Source organism: Belonocnema kinseyi, chromosome 10 (assembly GCF_010883055.1).
Source record: "Belonocnema kinseyi isolate 2016_QV_RU_SX_M_011 chromosome 10, B_treatae_v1, whole genome shotgun sequence".
Classification (NCBI taxonomy): Eukaryota; Metazoa; Arthropoda; class Insecta; order Hymenoptera; family Cynipidae; genus Belonocnema; species Belonocnema kinseyi.
The window spans coordinates 62621507-62626633 of record NC_046666.1 but is presented as its reverse complement, the minus strand read 5'-3'; positions in this window follow the sequence as shown (position 1 = coordinate 62626633).

Genomic DNA, 5127 nt, shown 5'->3' with positions numbered 1-5127 from the left:
AGGAATTTTATAATATTTCAATGGATTTCGTAGAATTTATTCACAAGTAATGATGGATTTCGCAAGCTTTCAAAGATTTAAAGAGATTTTATAATATTTCTTGCAATTAATTTAAATTCATTTGGAATTCTTATTAATTCACCCTGCGTCCTTCTAAGCTCTTTTAAATTCCTTCGAATTCTATATATTTTTATTTATTTTTCTATATTATATATTTCAAATTCACTCGGATTCTTCTAAATTAACTCAATATTCTCTTCTCAAATTTCAACTTCTATTTCTCCCCCACTTTCCACACTTGGTAAAAAGTAAGATGGATGGAAGGAAGGAAACCCATTAAATTGAATCCGAGTGAATTCAAAACATTAAACAGAATTTCAAGGAATTTAAAAGAAATTAAAAGAATGACAGTTAAATTCATAAAAATTTCAAATGAATTCAAATTGATTGCAAGAAATATTTGAAAATCTCTTCAAATCTTTGAAAACTTACGAAATCAGACACTACTTGTGAATAAATTCTTGGAAATCCATTGAAATATTATAAAATTCCCTAAAATTGTTCAAATCCTTTAAAATCATTTGAAACTTTTTAAAGCCCTTGAAACTATTTAAAATTCCTTAAAATATTTCAAACCATACGAAATCCCTTGCAACTTTTTAAAGCTCTTGAAAATTATTATTTTTTTTTTGTAAATTAGAAATACTCTCAAATCCTTTGGAATCACTTTAAATAATTGAAATCTATTAAAAATACTCCAATACTTTGAAAGTTCTTAAAATTTTTTAAAATTTGTTAAAAATTTATTTTATTTTTAAAAATACCTCAAAATTCGGCAAAATTGTTTGAAATCCCTTCAAATTATTGAAATTAATTGCTCCCCTTGGAATCTTCTAAAATAGATTAATATCTTTGGTAATACCTTTAAATTTCTCTAAATAATTCATTCTTTCTAATTCATTAAAATATGAGAAAACACCACAAAATCATATGAAACCTGATATTTCCTGAAATCCTGCAAAAATTGATTGATACGTCTTGAGAGCTTTTAAAATCCCTGAAATACTCTAAAATATTTCAAATCGTTTGGAATCACTTCCAATTATTGAAATATATTAAAAGTACCCCAAGCTATTGAAAACTTTAAATTAAAAAAAAAATTTGTTGAGAAGGTCTTTTATTTTTAAAAATGCCTCAAAATTAGTAAAGTTACTTGAAATCCCTTCAAATTATTGAAATCAATTACAAATTCCTTGAAATCTTGTAAAATACCCTCATATCTTCGTTTATACCTTGAAATATATAAATATCTTTAAATCAATGCATTCTTTCTTATTCATTAAAATATGATAAAATACCACGAAATTACATGAAATCTGATATTTCCTGAAATCCTGCAAAAATTGATTGATGTATCTTGACAACCTTTAAAATCCCTGAAAATCATTGAAATCCTCAGAGATCTTATAAAATTCCTTAGAATCTTTAAAAATTCTCTAACAGTTTTAGAATTTTTTTAAATATCTTGAAATTTTTTAAAACATTTTTTTTTTTTAAATTAGAAATACTCTAAAATATTTCAAATCCTTTGAAATCACTTCAAATTATTGAAATATATTAAAAATACCCTAAGACATTGAAAACTTTTTATTTAAAAAAAATTTGTTAAAAATGTTTTTTATTTTTAAATTACCTCAAAATTCGTCAAATTACTTGAAATCCCTTAAAATTATGAAAATCAATGACAAATTCTTTGAAATCTTGTAAAATACCCTCATATCTTTGTTTATACCTTGAAATATTTAAATATCTTTAAATCAATGCATTCTTTCTAAACCATTAACATATAAAAAAGCACCACGAAATTACATGAAACCTGATACTTTAAAATATTTCAAATCATATGAAATCCCCTAAAACGTTATAAAGCTCTTGAAAATTCTTCGTTTTTTTAAATATACCCTAAAATACTTAAAATCTCTTTAAAACTTTTTTGCAATTTCTATAAATACCTTCAAATCTTTAAAATCCTTTGTGATCACTTCCAATTTTTAAAATCTATTACGAATTACTTAAAATGTTCAAAGTCCTTTTAAAATTGTTGACATTTCTTAATTTGTTACAAATACTTTAAATTATTTCAAATCATATAAAATACTTTTAATCTCTTTAAAGCTCTTGAAAAATTCATTGCTTTTTTTTTAAAACATACCAAAATATTTATAATCCTTTGGATTCCCTTGAAACTTTTTAAAGCTCTTAAAAATGTGATGCAATTCTAAGAAATATCTTAAAACCTTTCAAATACTTTTGTATCACTTCAAATGATTGAAATCTATTTAAAAAACGAAGTGCATACACTGTCGGTACCGGTAATAAAAAATTGTCGGTACCGGTAAAAAAAATTGTCGGTACCGATAAAAAAAAATTACCGGTACCGACAATTTTTTTGCCGGTTTTTTTCAGAAAGCATATTTCTAGCAAGGTAGCGGTAGATCGCGCATATTCATAGAATTCGTGGAATTCATGAAATTCCTGCAATTCAAGGAATTCATGGCATTCAAGGAATTCATGCAGTTTAAGGAACGTAGTGACTAGCCTGCCGTCGTCGGGAACATTGTTAGTTGCCGGCTTTTTTTCCTTTTTTTACATTTTTTTGATAAATCGTATACTGATGCATGTTGATGGGCTGATCACGAACCTGAAATTTAAAATACATGCAAATATAATTTGCAGTGTTAAAACTTTTAAAAAATCACGTTTTTTGTTTACGAAGTTTATATACACTATCTGTACCGGCAAAAAGCATACGAAAGGAACTTTTACAAATTTTAGAGTGAGGCCATGTAATTGAGGAGTTATTTTGATAGTTTTTGGCTTTTGACGCGTATAACGAAACGTTCTATGTATAAATCACACTTTATCGTCGATTTTCGAATCAAGAATTACTATTGACGTCTTGTGGGGGCGAAAATGGACCCCTGAGTCTAGTGACAGAAATAATGTAAGGTCGCACCCCTACTCCTTTTCCAACACCACGTGGGGGCGGTTAGGTACCCCTGTGACTGGTCACAAAAATAATGAAAGGTCGCACCTCTACCCCTTTTCCAACGTCTCGTGGGGGCGGACAGCACCCCTGTGACTAGTCACAGAAATAATGTAAGGTCGCACACCTACCTCTTTTCCAACGCCACAAAAGGGCGGAAAGGCACACTCATGACTGGTCAAAGAAATAATTTAAGGTCGCACCTCTACCTCTTTTCCAACGTCACGTGAGGGCGGGGAGACAACCTTGTGCCTTGTCACAGAAATAATTTAAGGTCGCACCCTACCCCTTTTCCAACATCACGTGGCGGCGTACAGAACCCCTGTGACTGGTCACAGAAATAATGTAAGTTCGCACCTCTACCCCTTTTCCAACGCCACGCGGGGGCGAAAAGGAACCCCTATGACTAGTCACAAAAATAATGTAAGGTCGCACCCCTACCTCTTTTCCAACGCCACGTACGGAGCCGGGTAGGCACCCCTGTGACTGGTCACAGAAGTAATGAAAGGTCGCCCCTCTACCCTTTTCCAACGCCACGTAAGGGCGGAAAGGCATTCTAATGACTGGTCAAAGAAATAATTTAAGCTTGCATGTAGACTCGACCTTTAAGGAATTCACAGAATTCGTGGAATTCACGGAATCCAAATTCTTATAACTTTTCTTCAACATCTCATGGGGAGGGGGACTGGAAGGCACCCCTGTGTCTTGTAACAGAAATAATTTTGTTCAAAATACATACCCTTTTCCAACAATTTGTTGTCAGACTAGAAGGCACCTCTATTACTGGTCAAAGAAATAACATTTTTCCAAGGCTTTAGTCTGGGAAACAAACTAGCAAGATAGCCGATATTGAGGATCGAACAGTAGCAGTAAACACATTTGGGGAAAAATAATTTTTTAATATCTTCTTTGCGCACTGTAGGCTATATCCTTAAAATATGCTTTTTACCGGTACCGGCTTTGTATACACAACCTTTAAAAACCCCAGAGATATTTAAATTCCTTCAAACAATTTTTTATTTGCCAAAAATTCTTGTTCTGTTTAAAAATACTTTAACATCTGTGAAATGACCTGAAATTCTATATTTCCTGACATCCTGGAAAATTGATTGAAGTACCTTTAGATCTTTTAAACCCTTAAAATCATTGAAATCTTGTAACACTATTTGGAATCTGAAAATTTCCTAAACATTTTCAAGTCTTTTTAAACCCCTTAAAACTTTTTAAAGCTCTTGAAAAAGCCTTGTAATCTTTTCAAATGCCCTAAATAATTTTAAATCCCTTAAAAAATTTCATTCATTTACTGAAATCTGGAATATTTTTAAAAATTCTAAAATATTCCAAATATTTTGATCCTTTGAAATCGCTCTAAATTATTTAAATCTATTAAAAATGCTCTAATATATTTCAATTCCTTTAAAATCGCTTGAAATACCTTTAAATTTTGGAAAACTCTTTAAAATTCCTTGGGATTTTGAAAAATAACCTACACATTAAAAATTCTCTTAAATCCCTTCAATTTATTGAAATAAAATTAAAATTCTTTGAAATCTATTAAAATATCCTAAAATCCTTGAAATTCTATGAAATCCCTGACTACTTATAAGTAAATTCTTTGAAAAATTCAATAATCCGTGAAAATATTATAAAACTCCGCGAAATTCTATGTAATCTGATATTTCCTGAAATCTTAAAACCTTATAGTTCATTTCAAATCGGTCCGTATCTTCCGAAATTAGAATAAATAATTTACAAATACAGGGAAATTTTTTCAAATCCCTTAACATTTTTGTTAATTCCCTTGAAAATGAGAACACCCTAATATATCTCAACTCTTTTGAAATGCTTGCAATTTATTGAAACCAATTAAAATTGGTGTGGGATCTTTTAAAATTCCTTAAAACATTTGTAATGCTTCCTTTATTATTATTACACCATTATGCCATTTCCCTTTCGGGGTAGGCGTGACTCACTCGGTACGGGGAAGGAGTAGTGTGTGGAAGGGATAGAGATTTTTCAGATTGATCCAGAATTCTCGTGCTATTTAAGTAAATAACACGTTCGTTCCGCAACACTGCTCC